Raw genomic sequence first — 23,995 nt, 5'->3', positions numbered from 1 at the left:
TAACTGAATAAAACCTAGAATAAAAAAAAACAAATCTAACAACTAGAGGTTAAGATGATCTGAAATAGACAAGTCCACAAGAAGTGCTGATATAAAGATACCAATGAAGATTGACCAGAAACTTTTCATTTAAAGAAATATATTTGTTTCACAAGATATAGAAATGTTAAAGATGTTTCAGCTTTAGTTATTTTTTGCTCTTCTTGGTTTCAATATTTTGATGAAAGTTTTTTTTTTTTTTACTTTCAAAACATATCCAAATATAATATTTCACCAATGACTCTTGCAAAACTTTGTGCTCCATTTTTTTTCCCTCTTCCACTCTTTCCCTTAGATACCAAGTAATCCAATATATGTTAACCATGGTGGAAATGTAGGTTAAATCCAATATAGGTATATATATATATATGTTTATGAAATTATCTTGCTGCACAAAAAAAATCGGATCAAAAAGGGAAAAAATATAAAAAAGAAAATAAAATTCAAGCTACAACAAAAGAAGTTAAAATGCTATGTTATGATCCACACTCAGTTCCCACAATCCTCTCTCTGAGGGTTGGTGGCTCTATTATCACAGGATCATTAAAATTGGCCTGTATCATCTAATTTTTTTTTCAGGACAAAACAATAGTTTTATTTCAGCATTCAGCAATCTCAATCATCAAAAAGTAAAACTCTAACACCAAAGGATGAAAGGAAGACTTCTCTACAAAATTATTTAAATGGGCTGCATCCAGTATCCCCCGGGGCACCACTGGCAGGAAGGATGGTTCCTTCATTCATCTAATAAATTAAGGAGTACAGAATTCAGGGGGCCAACTGCTCATTTCTAGGCTGGCATAAGGTCATCAATGTCTTGTCCCTGCTCCAAATGCTTCACCATCTCAATGAGCAACTTCATGGCATCTAGCACCATCTGCACTAGTTCTACCACTGAGAAGCCCAGTTGGTTAGTGTTGGAGATGTCAAATACACTGCCCACAGCTGCTGTGTCCACTCCATCTGTGCCCCTTTTCTGCAGCCTCAGTTTCTTCATTATCTCGCCAAACTTCTCATACTTGCCCAGGTGGGGAAGTTTGATAAGGACACCTGCACACAGGCCTGTGCCAAGGTTGAAGGGGCAGGTCAGAATGTAGCCCAAGGTGGGGTTCCACATAAACTTGTACTTCTTGGTCTTAAAAATGTTTCAATCTGCGTGAACCCTGTGCAGAACCAGGTGAACACCTCCTTCATGTTACCTCCCTTCTGCATGGAGATAACCCTCAGGTGATCTTCTTCATTGATCCACAACAGAAAAGTGATGTTTTCATTGTGCCAAATGCCCCTGGCATGCCAGATGCCAAGAGGAGGGGGGAGACAGGCTTTTCAAAGAGGACGTGGTCATCAATCAGCTACTGATGTACCTGCTCAGTTATGTTCTTCAAAACATAGTACTTCCCATTCAGATCACCTTTCAGACTGGCCAGAGCTTCAACAGAGAGTTTTTCTATGGCACAGCATTCGCCTCAGCTACAATGTGAAGGCAGGCAGAATGCCCGGATTCTATGACCAATTTGAACACGAGAACTCAGCACATAGTTAGAATCCAGTTTATCACCAACCTAGAGATTGTTAGTGTTAAGATCAGTCTTATGGGGGAGGGGAGGTGGAGCCAAGATGGCAGAGAAGGCACATGCAACTTTCTAAGCTCCTCTCCTACCCTCACAATCAATATTATATCCAGCCTCAAAAATAGGACTTGGCTGCAACAACTCATAAAGATTAGAAGCACAACAACTCACCAGCCTAAGATTATCTGAAATCTCCCCAGAAAAGGTTTGTTCTGAGGGGCTTGGGAGAAGATTAGCTTGGGCAGGGGAAAACTAGAGGCTCTGAGTGGAGCCCTAAACCAGAAGTGAGACAGCCCGGGGCAACCTCTAATCTGCACAGTGTGGGGCTTGGCTTGGGGCAATAGAACTTTTGCAGGGTGATTTGCTTCTGGGCAGAGGCTTCTGGGCACAGACTTTCATTGGAGTAGGGCTCTTCACTGGTCAGCGACTTATACCCACGGCAGCAGAAGGGGCTCTGGCTTGGGGCAGTGACACTTTCACCACTTAGTCTCTAGCCTTAGGGCAATCGCTAAACCACACAGCAGTTCTCCACTGGGCTTAATCACCCATACTAAATCACCTCCAGTTGGGGGAAGGTGATACTTTCACTCAGAACACTCCAGAAACCAGTTTGCATCTCTTCCTGCTCTGCAGAGGAAGCTGGTAACCCCCTTGCCTTGAAGTCATACCCTAAAGGCTTAAAATAATGAAAAGGATAATTGATAGCTTCTATACAGAAAAAGAGCACGTCTGCAACCCCAAAGAGACTAATAGCAAATAGTCACCAGATAATTCCTGAAAGGGCAATGTTACCTGTCCCTATTTACAATAACACTCTCATAGAAGAAACCATTAAAAGTCTCAAAAGAGAGTTAGAAGAAAAATGGGAAAAGGAAACAGAATCTTTGAAATATGAATTGGAAAAGGTAAAAAAAAAAATCTCTGGAAAGTAAGATTTATGAACAAGAAAGTAAGATTTGTTGGATTGGAAAAGACAAAGAACTTGCAAGAAAGTAGGATCTGTGAATAGGAAAAAGAAAATAATTCACTAAAAAAAATTAGTGAATTGGAAAAAAAATAAAAACTCCATAGAGCAAAACAATTCATTTAAAAACTTAATTGGACATATATGGAAAGAAGTAAAAAAAAAGTTAATGAAGAAAATAATTCATTAACAATCAGAACTGAACAAATAGAAACTAATGATTCATTGAGACAGCAAGAATCAGTCAAGCAAAACCAAAAAAAAAAAAAAAATGACAAATTGGAAAAAAAAAACCATGAAATATCTACTTGGAAAAAATGACAGACCTGGAAAATAGATTAAGGAGAGATAATCCAAGGATTGTTGGACTTTCTGAAAATTATGATGAAAAAAAGAGCCTAGATACTATTTTACAAGAAATCATCAAAGAGAACTGTTCAGAGGTAATAGAATCAGAAGGTAAAATAGGCATCAAAGAATTCATTGGACACCTTCTGAAAGAGACACTAAAATAAAAACTCCAAGGAATATTGTGGCCAAATTTCAGAACTATCAGATTAAGGAAAAAATATTACAAGCAGCCAGAAAAAAAAAATTAAAAACCAAGGTGCCACAATAAGGATCACCCAAGATCTGGCTGCCTCCACACTAAAGGATCGAAGAGCCTGGAATCTGATATTCTGAAAGGCAAAAGAACTTGGAATGCAGGCAAGAATAAACTACCCAGCTAAGCTAAGTATTTTCTTTCAGGGAAGAAGATGGACATTTAATGAAATAGATGAATTCCATTTGTTTCTAAGGAAAAAACAAGAACTAAACTTTTGATCTCCAACCATAGGACTCAAGAGATGCAGAAAAGGTAAAAGGAACTCTTGAGAATTATATTTCTTTTGTGGATATACAAAAAGACTATATGTATAATTTGATTTTACTGATATAAAAAGAGAAGTAGAAATGGAAAAGGGATAATGTCAGAAAAGGGAGAAAGGTAGGATAAAAAGAGGGAAATTACATCCCATGAAGAGGCAAAGGAAACTTCTCATATCTGAGGGAACTCAGATAGGGGGAGGATGATTGTGTGAATGTTACTCTTATCAGATTTGGTGCAAAGAGAAAATAACTGACTTACTTGTTTTTTGTTTTTTTTTTTAAATTTATTTAATAGCCTTTTATTTACAGGTTATATGCATGGGTAACTTTACAGCATTAACAATTGCCAAACCTCTTGTTCCAATTTTTCACCTCTTACCCCCCCCCCAGATGGCAGGATGACCAGTAGATGTTAAATATATTAAAATATAAATTAGATACACAATAAATATACATGACCAAACCATTATTTTACTGTACAAAAAGAATCAGACTCTGAAATATTGTACAATTAGCTTGTGAAGGAAATCAAAAATGCAGGTGGGCATAAATATAGGGATTGGGAATTCAATGTAATGGTTTTTTGACTTACTTGTTTTACAGAAAATCCTCTCTCTCCACATTAAAAAAGGAGAGAGGAAAAGGGAAAAGAAAAAGAATAATAAGGGAAGGTTACAAGGAAAGGGAAGATGTTCAAAAATGGGGAGAGAGGGATCATAAAAAGGGAGAGCGGCATGATGCAAGTGGGGCAAATAAGTTTAAAACTGGGAAAGAGGGTTAGGTGGAGTAAGTAAAAGAAAAACATAATCTGGGGATAACAAAATGGCAGGAAATACATAATTAGTCATTTTAACTGTAAATGTGAATGGGATGACTTCTCCCATAAAGTGGAGGCAGATAGCAGACTGGATCAAAAGTCAGAACCCTACAATATGTTGTTTAAAGGAAATATATTTAAAGCAGGGAGATACATATTGCACCAGGCTGAGCTCCCCACTGTGCCGAATAGAGGTTGCTGAGGATGTGCTCCCCTGCTGTGTGGGTTTGTAATTGCCCCTGAAAAAGCCCTGAATTGCAGGATGTGGCTGTAGGGTTGCATTTCAGTCTGCCTGAGTCACTTCCGGGTTTGAGTAGTTACAGCCAGATCTTGTTAGGTTCTGGCGTTTTTTTAGAGTACCCTCTGTTTTAGGTTTTAATTTCTCTTCCAGTTTACTGCTTTGTAATCAAGGCCGAGCCGTTAGCCTATAGCAGAGTAGTCTCTATAACTTCTCTAGCCACAGAGATCACCCCCACCCTTGGTCTGCTCAGGATGCTAGTCTCTCTCTCATAGCCTGTGCTAGTCTGTTCCTGTCTCCTCAGGACAAAACTTTCCTGGCGATCTTCCAGATTGATTTCAGTTGGTAAGTTGTATGTTTCTGATCTTCATGAATTTAAGTAGTGAAGAGCTATTTCTGAGGCTGGATAAAATAGTTGGTTATGAGTGGAATGAGAGGAGCTTAGAAAGTCGTGTGTGCCTTCTCTGCCATCTTCGGCTAATAAATTTCTAAATTTTTTTCTAAAATTTTAATTCAAATTAAATTTCTTTGATTCCAAATCTAATGTTCTCTCAATTAGAGACTGTTGATTATTTTTTTAAGGATGGTAAGTGAACAGGGGGATACTCCACAAAGTGTGGAGCATTGTTACGTATAGCAAATGAAGAACTCCTGAAGCCCTGGCAACAGAACCAGTCTTGTGATAAAATGAGATGAAACTGAAATTTGCTTTTGATACTCTATCTTAACTTCGAGAACTATTATGACATAGGGGGATACATTTAAATTTTAAGGCCTTAGGTCAAGTCCTAGCTTGGAATAATATTAGAAATAGGCAAGGTATGAAGTTCAAATTTTCTCATTTGTCCAGTAGGGCAACAATATTTACATAACCTCACTTTTAAGATTCTTATCAAGACTATTATTAGTCTCTTTCAGTGACATTTCCTGCCTCCATTGCCAACCACATCAGACTCTTAGGTTTCTTAGGTTCTTAGGAACTTTTCCCCTAGTTCTCATTAACAATGATGGTTTAAAGATTTAATATATTATTCATGGCAGTGTGAATTTGTAGACAGAAAAAGGACCTGAGGGAAAAGATACTGGTTAACATAAAAGCATTAATTGTTGATAAAAGTTTTTAGTACATAGAAATGGAGATATTTTACAGGAAAATCACTTGTCATTACAAACATTTTTCCAGATAATTGTTTACTCTACTCAGCTATAACCTGACAATAATAATCCCTGTATTTCTCTTCCTTTGATTTGTTCCTATTACCATAATTATGAGACTTTGGGCAAGTCGTTAGCCTATCTTGCTTTCAGGAATGTGTTGAACTCAAACTGCCCTCAGCTTTCTTTGTATTTTTAATGTATGTGCCTATAAACCCCACAAACTTCCATGAAGCCAAAAAGTCCTGAGGTGGACATCTTGCTAACTTAATATTGTAACTCTTTCTTTTAAACATCAGCACTTGTAACTATAAAGGTAAACATGGGAAACTATTTCTATTCCTTTTGGCTATGCCATGCCTCAAAACTCATAGCAGGTTAAACTTGGAGATTAAACACAAAAGCAAAATCATTAAAAAAAAATGAAATCTAAGGACAAGGAAGTGATTAGCATAGGTTTAAGTATAAGACCAAGACTATTAGGCAGTGGATAGAACAGGATCCAGGATGTGGTGATAATGTTTCTCAGAGACAGTCTGAGACTAGCATCATTTCATGTTAGTCTCTTCATGTGAGCCTCTTTGAAATCATCCTACCCACACATAACACCATATACCAAGATAAGATCAAAATGAGTCCATGATTTAGACATAAAAAAATGAGATCATAAATAAATTAGAGAACATAGGATAACAGAGGTAAAATTCAGACTTTTGGAGGAGGAAGGAATTTGTGACCAAAGAAGAACTAGATATCATTATTGATCACAAAGTAGAAATTTTGATTACATCAAATTAAAAAGCCTTTATACAAACAAAACAAAGCAAGCAAAATTAGAAGGGAAGTCACAAACTGGGAAAACATTTTTACAGTTAAAGATTCTGATAAAGGCCTCATTTCAAAAATATATAGAGAATTGACTCTAATTTATAAGAAATCAAGTCATTCTCCAATTGATAAATGGTCAAAGGATAGGAACAGACAATTTTCAGATGATGAAACTGAAACTATTACCACTCATATGAAAGAATGTTCCAAATCATTCAAGCCATTCTCCAATTGATAAATGGTCAAAGGATATGAACAGATAATTTTCAGATGATGAAATTGAAACTATTTCCACTCATATGAAAGTCCAAATCACTATTGATCAAAGAAATGCAAATTAAGAAAACTCTGAAATACTACTACATATTTGTCAGATTGGCTAAGACGACAGGAAAAAATAATGATGAATGTTGGAGGGGATGCAGGAAAACTGGGACATTGATGCATTGTTGGTGGAGTTGTGAACGAATTCAACCATTCTGGAGAGCAATCTGGAATTATGCCCAAAAAGTTATCAAACTGTGCATACCCTTTGATCCAGTAATGTTACTACTGGGCTTATATCCCAAAGAAATACTAAAGGGAAAGGGTCCTGTATGTGCCAAAATGTTGTGGCGCGCCGTCTGTTTGTAGTAGCTGGAAACTGGAAAATGAATGGATGCCCATATATTGGAGAATGGTTGGGTAAATTGTGGTATATGAATGTTATGAATATTGTAATTCATGGAATATTGTTGTTCTGTAGGAAATGATCAGCAGGATGAATACAGAGAGGCTTGGAGAGACTTATAAGAACTGATGTGAAGTGAAATGAGCAGAACCAGGAGATCATTATATACTTCAACAATGATATTGTATGAGGATGTATTCTGATGGAAGTGGATATCTTCAACAAAGAGAAGATCTAATTCAGTTCCAGTTGATCAATAATGGACAGAAGCAGCTACACCCAAAGAAAGAACACTGGGAAATGAGTGTAAACTGTTTGCATTTTTGTTTTTTCTTCTCTGGTTATTTTTACCTTCTGAATCCAATTCTTACTGTGCAACAAGAGAACTGTTTGGTTCTGTACACATATATTGTATCTAGGATATACGCTAACATATTTAACATATATAAGACTGCTTGCCATCTAGGGGAGGGGTTGGAGGGAGGGAAGAGAAAAGTCAGAACAGAAGTGAGTGTAAGGGATAATGTAAAAAATTACCTAGGCATATGTTCTGTCAATAAAAAGTTACATTTAAAAAAATAAAAAAGAAATCATCCTAATGATCAATAATTATAGAACAATAACATTTCACGACATCAATATACCCTAATTTATTCAGCCATTCTCCAACTGATGGGCATTCCAGCCAGTTTCCAATTGCTTGCCACTAAAAAAAAATGGCCACAAACACTTTTGTACATGCAGGTCCCTTTCACTCATTTATGCTCTTTTTTGGGATACAAGCCCACTATAAATATATCTGGATCAAATGGAATGCAGAGTTTGATAGCCCTTTGAGCATAGTTCAAAATTGCTCTGCAGAATCATTCAATCAATTCACAACACTACCACAAATGTATCCCAGTTTTCCCAAATTCCCTCCAACATTCATCATTATCTTTTCTGGTCATCTTAGCCAATCTGAGAGGTTTTTAGTGGTACCCCAGAGTTGTCTTAATTTGTATTCATCTGATCAAAAGTGACTTGGAGCACTTTTTCATGACTAGAAATGGTTTCAATTTCTTTATCTAAAATTGTCTGTTCCTATCCTTTGACCATTTATCAGTTGGAGAATAGTTTGAATTCTTATATTTGAATAAATTCTCTATACATTTTAGAAATGAGGTCTTAATCAGAATCCTTGAATGTAAAAGTTTTTCCTAGTTTATTGTTGGTGTTCTTTTTCCAAAACACAACCAGGTGATAAAAGTTCAGATCTTTTATTGTTTTCTTCAATATAGCCCGGTTAGCTCAGGCCTATCTCTCTGCTTGGTTCTAAGAGCTCTGTTCAAAATGTCTCCATATCCAAAGGTTTGTCCTTCTGACTCCAGCCAGCACCAAGGTAGAAGATGCAATGAAATCTCTCTTGCCTCAGAGATAGGGTTTGTGGGCTTCCTCCCAGAGTACTCCTCTCCGACCCCAGTCAATGTTCCCAAGAAAACTCTCCCAAGCTCTAAGAGTTTCCTGTACATATATGATCTCCCAAAGGTTAACTCTTCCTTCTGGAGAGAGAGGGATTCTGGGTTATCTCCCAGAGTGCTCTCTGGCCCTAAGGGAGGTGTAAATTAGGATATCTCATACTAAGCCATACTAAGCCCTGAAATCTCACAAACGGTGTGAACTCCATTGAGTACTTAGATACTTATAAGCTCTCTAAAGGTGTGAACACAAGCATTGTTTCTATCAGTTGTACTTAATACCTTGTTTCAAGTTCTGGCCCAAAATATCTCCTTCTAAGATCAAATCAATCATATTGAACCATGCCAAATTAGATAATTATTGTCTCTATCCACACCATTGGCTTAACAATTTGTAAAGATTCCAACAGTTTATTGCTTCTCTTCTAATCTTGTCTGCATTGGTTTTATTTGTACAAAAGCTTTTTAACTTAATATAATCAAAACTATTCATTTTGTATTAAATGATGTACTACAGTTCTTTGGCCTCACATTCTTTTCTTCTCTACAGATCTGAGAGGTAAATTATACTTTGTTATTCTAATTTGTTTATAATATCACTCTTTATGACTAAATTATTGACCCCTTTGGACCTTATTTTGGGAAATAGTGTTAGGTGTGCTTCAAAGCCTAATTTTTGCCATACTAATTTTGAATTTTCCCAGCAATTTTTGTCAAATAATGGAGCTCTTATCCCCAAAGCTGAGGTCTTTCTCAAACATTAAATTATTGTAGTCAATGACCATTGTGTCTTATTTATAAAATTTATAGAACTTACAATTTATACAATTAGCAAATTAACAAATTTCTAAGCCAGTACCAAATTCTTTTTTTTTTTTTTTTTTTTTTTTATTTAATAGCCTTTAATTTACAGGATATATACATGGGTAACTTTACAGCATTAACAATTGCCAAACCTCTTGTTCCAATTTTTCACCTCTTACCCCCCCCACCCCCTCCCCTAGATGGCAGGATGACCAGTAGATGTTAAATATATTAAAATATAACTTAGATACACAATAAGTATACATGACCAAAACATTATTTTGCTGTACAAAAAGAATCAGACTCTGAATTATTGTACAATTAGCTTGTGAAGGAAATCAAAAGATGCAGGTGTGCATAAATATAGGGACTGGGAATTCAAGTAATGGTTTTTAGTCATCTCCCAGAGTTCTTTTTCTGGGTATAGTTAGTTCAGTTCATTACTGCTCCATTAGAAATGATTTGGTTGATCTTGTTGCTGAGGGATGGCCTGATCCATCAGGACTAGTCATCATCTAGTATTGTTGTTGAAGTATATAATGATCTCCTGGTCCTGCTCATTTCACTCAGCATCAGTTCTGTAAGTCTCTCCAGGCCTTTCTGAAATCATCCTGTTGGTCATTTCTTACAGAACAGTAATATTCCATAATTTTCATATACCACAATTTATTCAGCCATTCTCCAACTGATGGACATCCATTCAGTTTCAGTTTCTAGCCACTACAAAAGGGCTGCACAAACATTCGTGCACATACAGGTCCCTTTCCCTTCTTTATAATCTCTTTGGGATATAATCCAGTAGTAACACTGCTGGATCAAAGGGTATGCACAGTTTGATAACTTTTTGAGCATAGTTCCAAACTACTCTCAAAATGGTTGGATTCGTTCACAACTCCACCAACAATGAATCAATGTCCCAGTTTTCCCACATCCCTCAACAATCATCATTATTTTTTCCTGTCATCTTAGCCAATCTGACAGGTGTGTAGTGAGTATCTTAGAGTTGTCTTAATTTGCATTTCTCTGATTAATAATGACTTGGAGCATCTTTTCATATGACTAGAAATAGTTTCAATTTCTTCATCTGAGAATTGTCTGTTCATATCCTTTGACCATTTTTCAATTGGAGAATGGCTTGATTTTTTATAAATTAGAGTTAATTCTCTATATATTTTGGAAATGAGGCCTTTATCAGAACCTTTGACTGTAAAAATATTTTCCCAGTTTATTGCTTCCCTTCTAATCTTGTCTGCATTAGTTTTGTTTGTACAAAAACTTTTCAGTTTGGTATAATCGAAATTTTCTATTTTGTGATCAGTAATGATCTCTAGTTCTGCTTTGGTCATAAAACCTTCCCTTCCACAGGTCTGAGAGGTAAACTATCCTATGTTCCTCTAATGTATTAATAATTTCATTCTTTATGCCTAGGTCATGAACCCATTTTGACCTTATCTTGGTATACGAGCGTTAAGTATGGATCAATGCCTAGTTTCTGCCATATTAGTTTCAATTTTCCCAGCAATTTTTATCAAACAGTAAGTTCTTATCCCAAAAGCTGGGATCTTTGGGTTTGATCAAAGACTAGGTTGCTATATTTGTTGACTGTTTTATCCATGAACCTAATCTATTCCACTGATCAACTAATCTATTCCTTAGCTCAATACCAAATAGTTTTGGTAACTGCTGCTCTATAATATAATTTTAGATCTGGTACAGCTAAGCCACCATCATTTGATTTTTTTCATTAATTCCCTTGAAATTCTTGACCTTTTGTTTTCCATATGAACTTTATTGTTATTTTTTCTAGGTCATTAAAATAGTTTTTGGGAGTCTGATTGGTATAGCGCTAAATAAATAGATTAGTTTAGGTAATATTTCATCTTTATTATATTTGCTCGCCCTATCCAAGAGCATTTAATATTTTCAATTGGTTAGATCAGACTTAATTTGTGTGAAAAGTGGTCTGTAATTTTGCTCATAAAGTTTCTGATTTTTCCCTTGGCAGATAGATTCCTAAATATTTTATATTATCAGTAGTTACTTTAAATGGAATTTCTCTTTGTAACTCTGACATGTTGGATTTTGTTAGTGATATATAAGAATGCTGATGACTTATGTGGGTTTATTTTATAACCAACAACTTTGCTAAAGTTGTGGATTATTTCTAATAACTTTTTAGCAGAATCTCTGGGGTTCTCTAAGTATACCATCATGTCATCGGCAAAGAGTGATAATTTGGCTTCCTCATTGCCTATTCTTATTCCTTTAATCTCTTTCTCAGCTCTTATTGCTAAAGCTGGCATTTCTAATACAAAATTAAATAGTAATGGTGATATTGGGAAACCTTGTTTCACTCCAGATCTTATTGGGAATGGTTGCAGTTTGTCTCCATTACATATGATGCTTACTGATGGTTTTAAATAGATGCTGCTGATTATTTTAGGAAAGATCCATTTTATTCCTATACTCTCAAGTGTTTTTTAATAGGAATGGATGTTGGATTTTATCAAATGCTTTTCTGCATCTATTGAGATGATCATATGGTTTTGTTAATTTGGTTATTGACATGGCCAATTATCTTGATAGTTTTCTAATATTGAACCAGCCCTGCATTCCTGGTATAAATCCTACTTGATCATAGTGTATTATCTTGGAGATGATTTTCTGTAGTCTTTTGCTAATATCTTATTTAAGATTTTAGCATCAATATCGATAGGAGATTGGTCTATAATTTTCTTTCTCTGTTTTCAGCCTACCTGGTTTAGGTATCAGTACCATGTCTGTGTCATGAAGAGATTTGGTAGGACTCCTTCATTCCCTATTTTATCAAATAATTTATATAGCATTAGGGCCAATTGTTCTTTAAATGTTTGGTAAAATTCACATGTAAATCCATCTGGTCCTGGGGATTTTTCTTAGGGGAGTTGTTTAATTGCCTGTTCTATTTCCTTTTCTGAAATGGGACTATTCAACAATTTACTTCTTCCTCTGTTAGTCTGGGAAGTCTGTATTTTTGGAGTAGTCATCCATTTCACTTAGGTTATCAAATTTATTGGCATAAAGTTGCAGAATAACTCTTATTATTTCTCTAATTTCCTCTTCATTGGTGGAAAGTTCTCCTTTTCATTTTTAAGACTACTAATTTCATTTTCCTCCTCCTTTTTCTAATCAGATTTACCAAAGGCTTATCTATTTTATTGGCTTTTCATAGAACCAACTCTTAGTTTTATTAATTAGTTCAATAGTTTTTTACTTTCAATATTTTTAATTTCTCCTTTTAATTTTAGAATTTCCAATTTAGTATTTGATTGGGGGTTTTTAATTTGGTCTTTTTTTAGTTTTTTTAGTTGCAAGCCCAATTCATTAATCTTTTCTTTCTCTGTTTTATTCAAGTAAGCCTCTAAGGATATAAAATTCCCTCTTATTACCGCTTTGGCTGCATCCACAAATTTTGGTATGATGTCTCATCATTGTCATTATCTTGAGTGAAATTATTAATTTTATCTATAATTTGCTGCTTCACCCAATCATTCTTTAAGATGAGATTGTTTAGTTTCCAATTACTTTTTGGTCTATTTCCCCCTAACTTTTTGTTGAATGTAGTTTTTATTGCATCATGATCTGAAAAGAAAGCATTTACTATTTCTGCTTTCTTGCATTTAATTTTGAGGTCTTTATGTCCTAATATGGTCAATTTTTGAATAGGTTCCATGAACTGCTGAGGAAAGAAAGTATATTCACTTCTATCTCCATTCAATTTTCTCCAAAGATCCAACATACCTAATTTTCTAATATTCTATTTACTTCTTTAATTTCTTTCTTATTTGTTTTGTGGTTTGATTTGTCTAATTCTGAGAGTGCAAAGGTTGAGATCTCCTACTATTACAGTTTTGTTGTCTATTTCTCTTGCAACTCTCTTAACTCTCCTTTAGGAAGTTGAGTGCCATACCACTTGGTGCATATATGTTTAATATTGATATTGCTTCGTTGTTTATGCTGCCCTTTAGCAGGATGTAGTTACCTTCCTTATCTCTTTTAATTAGATCAATTTTACTTTTGCTTGATCTGAGATAAGGATGGCTACCCCCTCTTTTTTGACTCACCTGAAGCATAATAGATTTTGCTCAGCCTTTTTACTTTTACTCTATAGCATCCCCTGCTTTAAATGTGTTTCTTGTAAACAACATATTGTAGGGTTCTGACTTTTGATCAGTCTGCTATCTGCCTCCTCTTTGGGGAGTTCATCCCATTTACATTTACGGTTAGAATTACTAAATCTGTATTTCCTGCATCTAATAACCCCAGATTGTGCTTTACTTATTCTTGCCTCCCCACAACCCTCTTTCCCCTTTTAACTTATGTCCCCTCTTGTATCAGTACTTATCCCTCTTATAATCCCTCCCTCCCCCTTTAGGTCTTTCCTCCTTCCTTCCCTTATTACTCTTTCTTTCCCTTTTCTCTCCCCGTTTTTAATGAGCGGAGAAATTTTCTCTAAACACAAATGTCAATTATTTTTTCTTTGAGCCAACTCTGATGAGAGTAAGATTCACACAATGTTCCTCCCCTCTCTAGAATTCCCTCAGATATGATAAGTTTCCTTAGCCTCTTTGTGGGATGTGGTTCCCCTCTTTTTATCCCTCACTTCCACCTTATTCTGCCATCATCCCTTTTCCATATCTACTTCCCTTTTTTATGCTTGATCATGTACAATCAAATTATACATGTATTCTTTTTGTATATCCACAACTAGAAATACAATTCTCAAGAGTTATTTTTACCTTTTCTGCATCTCTTGAGTTCTATTCTTGGAGATCAAATTTTTGTTTTAGTTCTGGTTTTTCTTCAGAAACAAATGGAATTCATTTGTTTCATTAAATATCCATCTTCTTCCCTGGAAGAAAATGCTCAACTTAGCTGGGTAGTTTATTCTTGGCTGCATCTCAAGTTCTTGTGCCTTTCAGAATATCATATTCAGGCCTTCTTTCCTTTAATGTAGAAGCATGCAGATCTTGAGGTGATCCTTATTGTGCACCTCAGTATTTAAATGGTTTTTGGCTGCTTGTAAAATTTTTCCTTAATCTTATAGTTCTGAAATTTTTGCCACAATATTCCTTAGAGGTTTTATTTTAGGGTTTCTTTCAGAAGGTGTTCGATGAATTCTTTCAATACCTATTTTACCTTCTGATTCAATTACATCTGCAGTTCTCTTTGATGATTTCTTGTAAAATAGTATCTAGGCTCTTTTTTTCATCATAGTTTTCAGAAAGTCCAATAAATCCTCAGATTATCTCTCTAGATCTATTTTCCAAGTCTGTGTTTTGCAAGTAGATAATTCGTGGTTTTTCCAGTTTGTCATTTTTTTTTGTTTTGCTTGACTGAGTTCATGCTGTCTCAATGAATCATTAATTTCAATTTGTTCAGTTCTAATTTTAAAAATTATTTTCTTCAATAGCTTTTTTACTTCTTTCCTGTATATGTCAATTGAGGTTTTGAATGTATTGTTTTGGTCTGTGGAATTTTTTCCATTTCACTAATTTGTTTTTTTAGTGAATTATTTTCTTTTCAATTCACAGATCCTACTTTCTTGCGTGTTCTTTGTCTTTTCAATTCATGGATCCTACTTTCTTGCAGTTCTTTGTCCTTTTCCAAGATCACAAATCCTACTTTGTAGTGAATTCTTTATTTTTTCCAATTCGTATTTCAGGAAGTTGTTGCTCTAGTTGTAAAAGGCTTCTCTTTCCTTTCCCATTTATCTTCTAATTCTCTTTTGAGACTTTTAATGGCCTCTTCTATGAGAGCATTCTGTAAAGGAGGACAGTCTGATGCATTTTTGCTGTTTGAGGTCTCTTCAGGTTTGCTTGACCTGCTCTTTTTTCTGCATAAGAAGCTGTCGATTGTTCTTTTCATCTTTTTTATTCATGTTTTAAAAGCCTTTAGGGTGGAGTCTCCTAGGCAAGGGGTTACCAGCTTCCTCTGCAGAATAGGGAGATGTATGTAAACCGATTTCCGGCTCCAAGGTATGGGGAGTGCTCTGTGTGAGAGTTTTCCCTTCCCCCAACAGGAGGTGGATTCAGCACTAGCTCGAGCTATCAAACTGTAGTAGGGCTGAGTGGATTATCGATTGCCCTTGGCTAGAGACTAAGTGGTGAAAGTGTCAGCCTTGGGCGGAGCCTCTTGTGGGACTGTGAGTATTAGCAGCGTGACTGCAGAACGCAGACACCACATAACTCTGCCCAGTGTCTCTGCCTGATGCAAATCGGCCCTGGAAACAAGAGCTCTATGGCTAAGCGAGCTCCCCCCTGAAGGCAGATTGGAGGCTACCCTGGCTGCGTCCTCCTGCCATGTGCAGGATCCATCATACTCCAAGGAAAAGCCCTTTATGCGGGTTGGGGCTGCGCGCTTGTGCTGAGATCTGTGACCTTCACCCTCAGTTTGAGACTCTCCTCGGAACCTAATTTCTCTCCCAGTCTGCGCCGATCTCCCCTGGCCCTCTGGAACCAACCTTTTTTGGCAGGACTGCAGATTTTTTCGCGGTGAGTTGTTCTACTTCTTATCTTTACGAATTGTAGCAGTCAAGACTATTTTTGAGGCTTGATATATTATTGATAAAGAGGGTAAGAGAAGAGCTTAGAAAGACGCGTGTGTCTTCTCCGCCATCTTGGCTCCGCCTAGTACCAAATTCTTTTGATGACTGCTGCATTATAATATAATTTTAGATCAGATAAAGTTAGGCCACTAGCAATTTTTTGGATTTTTTAATTAATTCCCTTCAAATTCTTGATCTTGATGCACATGAACTTTATTATTATTTTTTCTAACTCCATAAAATAATTTCTTGGGAGTTTGATTGGTATCGCATTGAATAAGTAAAATAATTTAGGTAGTGTTGTCATTTTTATTATATTAGGTTTGCCTACACATGAGTACTTGATATTTTTCCAATTGATTATTGCAGAGTGTTTTCTAGAGTTCCCAAGTTGGGGTGACAAAAGGTACCTCTGCTTTCTAGAGTCCTCACACTGGGGTGCCATATGTTGTGATATGGGAGCCATTTGCCAGTGGCTGCTGGAGATCTACATCAGACTTGTGGAATGGTTCTCCTCATGTGAGAAGTTGATAACAATGATACAAGGAGACTGAGAGGCAGTTGCTATTCTCTGACCTCTCCACTGAGAGGCAGTTGTGTTGTATGACTTCTCTCTTCTTCCCTCTTTCCTCCAATTTATTTCATTTCCAATTCACAAGGAACACCTTCATCAACAAAGGGTGCTTTGCAAATCCTTCAAGTTTATGATTCATAGCTGCAGAAGCTCTTGGAGAATTGACCTGCCCCTTCACCAAGGCATGGTCCTTAACATGCCTGTTCTGACTATAGTCCTTTTCTCCATTTGAAAGTTTGCCTCCATGGTATCTCACAAATTTCAACGCCTGCTATAGTGCTGTTTGCATTCTCTAGCATGCATACTACCTTAGCATGTGGACTTTGATAACAACTAATGCATAAACTTACTGACCGTGCTTTGGAGGGACAATAATCACACTCCTATAAAACAAAAAATGGGAAATTGTTAAGGACCATGCCTAGGTGAAGGAGCAGGTCCAGCAGCCACTGGCAAGTGGCTCTCATATCAGAACACAGGAATTTTTCATAAGTCTCTCATCAGTTTCCTGGCTCAGCCTTACGATGTATTGGCCCATCTAATTACCCCAATTAAAAAAGTCTTACCAGGTCTCTTCTTCCTTTCCTTCTCTGTGGGTTACCAAAGAAACTCTGGGAGAACCCTACTCACAAAAAACCTCGAATGCTGCTGCTTCTTCTTGTATAATTCTTGCGCTTCTTATTTCCCATGTTTGGGTGTCATATGCTGTGATACAGAAGCCACAAGGAACACCTGCATCAGTAAAGTCTGTTTTGCAACTCCTTCAAGTTTATGATTCACAACTCTGGAGGCTCTTGGAGAAGTGGCCTGCCCCTTCATCTAGGAATGGTCTTTAACAGATTTGATCTGACTTTATTTCTGTAGAAATTATTTTAAACAAAACGTGCCATTGGATATGATGCTGAATTTTGTTGGTAACATGTAAATATTGTGATGATTTCTATGGATTTATTTTGTATCCTGCAAATGCTAAAGTTGTGAATTGTTTTTGCAATTTTTTAAAGTTAATTCTCTAAGATTCTCCAAGTATACTATCATATCATCTGCAAAGTGATAATTTGATTTCCTCAATACCTACTCTACTTACTTTAATGTCTTTTTATTCTCTTAATGCCAAAGCTAACATTTCTAATATAATACTGACCAGTGGTGATGATAATGGGCAACTTTGTTTCATCTCTACTCTATTTAAAATGCTATTTGGAATAATTTAGTTATCTCCATTACATTTGATGCTTGCTCTTGGCTTTAAATAGATGTTAATGATCATTTTAAGGAAAATTCCATTTGTTCTTATATCGTAGTATTTTTAATAGGAATAGTTGTTGGACTTTGCAAAATGCTTTTTTTTTGCATCTATTGAGATATTCATATTAGTTTGGTTGTTGACATTGTCAATTATGACAATAATTTTCTTAATATTGAACCAACCACACATTCCTGGTATAAATCTTACTTGGTTATGGTGTAGTTTCCTATGAATAAACTTCTGTAATCTTTGCAAATATTTTATTTAAGATTTTAGCATCAACATACATTAGGGAAATCCATCTATCACTTTCTTTCTCTGTTTTGACCCTATCTGGTTTAGGTATCAGCACCAGATCTGTGACATAAAAACATCTTGGTAGAAACACCTTCTTTCCCTATTTTACCAAATAATTTGTATAGTATTTGAATTAATTATTCTTTAAATGTTTGGTAGAATTCATATGTCAATCCATTTGACCCTGGAGTTTTTTGTTTGTTTGTTTGTTTGTTTGTTTTTAGGATGTTGATTCAATTATTGTACAATTAGCTTGTTCAATTATTTTTTCTAAAATGGGACAATTTAAGTAATGTTTCCTCCTCTGTTAACTTGGGGAATCTAATATTTTGTAGGTATTCCTTCATTTCTTTTAGATTATTAGATTTATTGTCATATAGTTGAGCAAAATAACTCCTAATTATTGTTCTAATTTCTTCGTTGTCATTTGGAGAAAGTTTTCTCTTTTAGTTTTTTGATATTAACAATTTGATTTTATCTTTCCTTTTTCTAATCAAATAGCTAAAAGTTTATTTATTTTGTTGGATTTTCATAAAATCATCTCAGTTTCATTATTAATTCAATAGTTTTCTTACTTTTAATTTTATTAATCTCTCCTTTTACTTTCAGAATTTCAAATTTGATAATTAATTGTAGATTTTAATTTTTTCTACCTTTTTTTAGCATGCACAATTCATTGATCTCTTTCTCTATTTTATACAAGAAAGAATTGAGAGATATAAAACTTCCCCTAAGAACGAGGTTGACTGCATTTGCGTAAATTTTGGAATGCAGTCTCATTATTCTCATTCTGTTGGAAAAAATTGTTGACTGTGTCTATGATTTGTTGTTTCATTTGGCATTAGGCTATTTAGTTTCCAATTAATTTTTGGTTTATTTTCTCCTGGCCTTTTATTGCATGTAATTTTTATTGTGACATGATTTGGGGGAAATGCATTTACTGTTTGTGCCTTTCTGCATATGATTTTGAGGTTTTTATGCCATAATGAATGCTAAATTTTTGTATAGATTCCATGAAGTGGCAAGAAAAATACATACTCCCTACTGTCTGCATTTTCGCAAAGGTCTTTCATACCTAAGTTTTCTGGAACACTATTTGCCTCCTTAATTTCTTTCTTATTTATTTTATGTTTTGGTTTATCAATTTCTGATAGAGCAAGTTTGAAATTCCCCCACTAGTATAGTTTTGCTGGTCATTTCTTCTTGTAGTTCTCTTAACTTCTCCTCTAGGAGTTTGGGTGCTATACCACTTGATGCAATTATGTTATCTCACTTTATTATTCATTGTATTCTTTAGCAACATGTAGTTTCCTTCCTTATCTCTTTTAGTGAAATCTATTTTTACCTTTGATTGATCTGAGATCAGGATTGCTACCCCTGCTTTTCTTTTCTTTTCTTTTTAACTTCAGCTGAAGCATAATAGATTCTTCTCTAGCTTTTCACTTTACTTTGAATGCATCATTCTGCTTTAAATGCATTTCTTGTAAACATATTGTAGGATTCTGGCCTTTAATGCAGTCTACTATATGCTTCCATTTTATGGTAGAATTCATGCCATTCACATTCACAGTTAAAAAATGCTGACTGTATTTCCTGTCATCTTGTCATCTTGTTTTCCCCCAACTATATTTTTCTTTTTCCTTTCCTCTTTTCCCTCCTGCCCATTATTTTGCTTCTACCAATTCCCCAAATAACTCTCTTCTTTTACAGCCCTTGCCCTTTTCTTATTCCTTTCCTCTTCTACTTCTCTTCTACATTCTATAAGAGCCTTGTGTGATGGGAAACAACTCAGTTGTAATCTATGCCTCACATCTAGTCTGCTGATCCACAGGCTTTCAACCAGGACAGTGTAGCCAATGCTGCTGTATTTTGGTTAAGAGCCTCCTGGTACATTCCCCAGTGGTAATGCCACACTGCCCAGTGTCCCTGTGCTGTATCTGTGCTCGGCTACCTCCCCCCTTGTTCAAATAAATAGACTTTTCTGAATTTCCTCTAAAATATTTTCTGCTGGAAACTTGTTACACTCCAAATATTTGTTAGATCTGTCACTCCAAAACCATTTTAGAGACTTGACCTGGTGTTAATCTGAGGCACACCAAGAAGAGTCAGGAAAATACGGATCTATTCTCTGTCTTGGCTTCACCCCTAAATGTTATCTTGATCATATGTAACTTTGTTCTGAAAATCCAAGGAAGAGGGCAACTGAATCTGAATATAAGAATTGCTAAAATTTAGTCAGTGTTCAGTGAAATCAACATGAACTTAGAGTTAAATTTTGACACCTATTATTGATAATTTCACATAAATTTTGGAGAGAAACAATGGTGGAAATTTTCCCTACATTCTTCTACATTTCTCCTAATAATTTCCCACCATTTTCATTTTCCCAATTAAGACAATATAGATTATTGTTATTCTTGTTCTTCTGAAATTCATGCAGAGGCACTCAAAATGTATTGAATTGACCAGGTAAATTTTTCATTTTGCCACTTTATAAATCAGAATAAATCACTTTTTTCTATATTATCATACTACTCTGTAAAATGGATATAATGATCTTTAAAATGTTTCTTTTGGTCCTGTCACAACTTCATTTGTTTTCTGTTGAATCTTACCCATTCCAATTTCTTTTTTTTTTTTTTTAGCCTTTTATTTACAGGATATATACATGGGTAACTTTACAGCATTAACAATTGCCAAACCTCTTGTTCCAATTTTTCACCTCTTACTCCCCCCATCCCTAAATGGTATTGACCAGTGATGTTAAATATATTAAATATACCTTGAATAAATAATATACATGACTAAAATTATTTGTTGTACAAAAAATTGTTTGAATTTATTTACAATTACTTGTGAAGGAAATCAAATGCAGGTGTGCATAAATATAGGGATTTGGGAATTCAATGTAATGGTTTTAGTCATCCAAGGTTCTTTTCTGGTAAGCTAGTTCAGTTCATTACTGTCATTAGAAATTATTTGGTTATCTTGTTGGAGGATAGCCATCCATCAGAACTGGTCATCATTAGTATTGTTTTGAAGTATATAATGATCTCCTGGTCCGCTTATTTCACTTAGATTAGTTCGTGAAGTCTCCCAGGCCTTTCTGAAATCATCCTGTTGGTCATTTTTACAGAACAGTAAATTCCATAATTTCATATACCACATTTATTCAGCTATTCTCCAACTGATGGACATCCATTCAGTTTCCAGTTTCCAATACAAAAAAGGGTTTGCCACAAACATTCAAAACAAGGTCCTCCTTCTTTATAATCTTTTGGTTATAATCCCAGTAGTAACACTGTTGGATCAGGTATGCAAGTTTGGATAACTTGACATAGTTCCAAACTATTCCAAATGGTTGGATTCGTTCCAACCCACCAAAATGAATCAATGTCCCGGGTTTCACATCCTCCAACAATCATCATTTTTTCCTGTCATCTTAGCCAATCTGGACAGGTAGTGGTATCTTAGAGTTGTCTTAATTTGAATTTCTGATTAATAATGATTGGAGCATCTTTTCATATGACTAGAAATAGTTTCTTTCTTCATCTGAGAATTGTCTGTTCATATCCTTTGACCATTTTTTCAATTAGAGAATGGCTTGATTTTTTATAATTAGAGTTAATTTCTATATTTTTGGAAGAGGCCTTTATCAGAACCTTTGACTGCAAAATTTTCCGTTATTGCTTCCTTCTAATCTTGTCTGCATTAGTTTTATTTGTACAAAACTTTTCAGTTTGTATAATCGAAATTTTCTATTTTGTGATCAGTAATGATTCGGATTGTTTTGGTCAAAACCTTCCCTTCCACAGGTCTGAGGTAAACATCCATGTTCCTCTAATTTATTAATAATTTATTCTTTATGCCAGTCATGAACCCATTTTGGACCTTATCTTGGTGTTAGGGTTAAGTATGGATCAATGCCGTTTCTGCCATAATTAGTTTCCAATTTTCCCAGCTTTTTATCCATAAGTTCTTATCCCAAAATGGGATTTTTGTCAAAGACTAGGTTCTAATTTGTTGACTGTTTTATCCCTGAACCAATCTATTCCACTGATCCTAATCTATTCTTTAGCCAATACCAAATAGTTTTGGTAACCAATTATGTTTTTTTCATTTCCCTTGAAATTCTTGGACCTTTTTTCCATATGAACTTTGTTATTATTTTTTCTAGGTCATTAAATAGTTTTTTTGGGAGTCTGATTGGTATAGCGCTAAATAGATTAGTTTAGGTAAGTTCATCTTTTATTATATTTGTCCCTATCCAAGAGCATTTAATATTTTTTCCAATTGGTTTTGTCAGATTAATTTGTGGAAGTGGTCTGGCAATTTTGTCAAAGTTTCTGATTTTCCTTGGCAGATAGTTCCTAAATATTTTATTAATCAAGAGTATTTAAATGGAATTTCTTTGTAACTCTGACTGTTGGATTTTGTTAGTATATAAGAATTGATGACTTATGTGTTTATTTTAAAATGTAACTTGCAAAGTTGGATTATTTAATAACTTTTTAGCGAATTTGGGTTCCTAGGCCATCAAGTCATCGGCAAAGGATAATTTGGCTTCCTCATTGCCTATTTTATTCTTTTCATCTCTTTCTCAGCTCTTATTGCTATAGCTAGCGTTTCTAATAATATTAAATGTAATGGTGATAGGGAACCTTGTTTCACTCCAGATCTTATTGAAATGGTTAGTTTGTTCCATTACATATGAATGCTTTGATGGTTTTAAATAGATGTGCTGATTATTTTAGGAAAGCCATTATTCCTATACGAGTGTTTTTAATAGAATGGATGTTGATTTTATCAAATGCTTTTTTCTGCATCTATTAGATGATCAATGGTTTTTGTTAATTTGGTTATTAACATGATATTGATAGTTTTCCAAATTGAACCAGTCCCATTCTGGTATAAATCCTACTTGATCATAGTGATATCTTGGAGATGATTTTCTGTAGTCTTTTGCTAATATCTTATTTAAGATTTTAGCAATTTCATTGGGATTGACTATAATTTCTTTTCTGTTTTCAGCCTACCTGGTTTAGGGTATCCAACATGTTGTGTCTAGAAGGAATTTGGTAGACCTTCATTCTATTTTTCAACCCAATATAGATTGGGGCCAATTGTTCTTTAAATGTTTGGTAAAATTCCATGTAACCATCTGGTCCGATTTTTTTAGGGAGTTGTTTAATTGCCGTTCTTTTCTTTTTCGAATGGGACATTCGCAATTTACTTCTTCCTTGTTAGTTTGGGAAGTTGTATTTTTGGAGTGTCATCCATTTCATTAGGTTATCAAATTTATTCATAAGTTGGAAAACCAATTTTATTTTCTTCTTGGTGGAAAGTTCTCCTTTCTTTTTAAGATATATTTATTTTCTCCTCCTTTTCTAATCAGATTTACAAAGGCTTATCATTTTATTGGCTTTTTCATAGAACCAACTTAGTTTTATTAATTAGTTCATAGTTTTTTACTTTCTTTTTAATTTCTCCTTTTAAATTTAGAATTTCCAATTTAGATTTGATTGGGGGTTTTAATTTGGTTTTTTTTAGTTTTTAATTCATTAATCTTTTCTTTCTGTTTTATTCAAGTAAGCCTTTTAAGGATATAAAATTTCTATTACTGCTTTGGTGATCCCACAAATTTTTATGATGTCTCATCATGTTATTTTGAGTGAATTATTAATTTTATCTATAATTTGTGCTTCACCAATCATTCTTTAAGATGAGATTGTTTAGTTTCCAATTACTTTTTGGTCTATTTCCAATTTGTTGAATGTAGTTTTTATTGCATCATGATATGAAAAGAAAGATTTACTATTTCTGCTTTCTTGCATTTAATTTTGAGGTCTTTATGTCCTAATATATGGTTCAATTTT

The 23,995-nt window shown here is 34.8% G+C and overlaps 1 pseudogene; it reads right to left on the bottom strand.

Annotated features, from left to right (window-relative positions):
* Positions 1-829: 829 nt before the first annotated feature.
* On the bottom strand, positions 830-23,341 carry LOC100924448 (annotated as a pseudogene).
* Between the last annotated feature and the right edge of the window lie 654 nt (positions 23,342-23,995).

Source organism: Sarcophilus harrisii, chromosome 2 (assembly GCF_902635505.1).
Source record: "Sarcophilus harrisii chromosome 2, mSarHar1.11, whole genome shotgun sequence".
NCBI lineage: Eukaryota > Metazoa > Chordata > Mammalia > Dasyuromorphia > Dasyuridae > Sarcophilus > Sarcophilus harrisii.
This window is presented reverse-complemented; position numbering and strand designations above follow the sequence as displayed.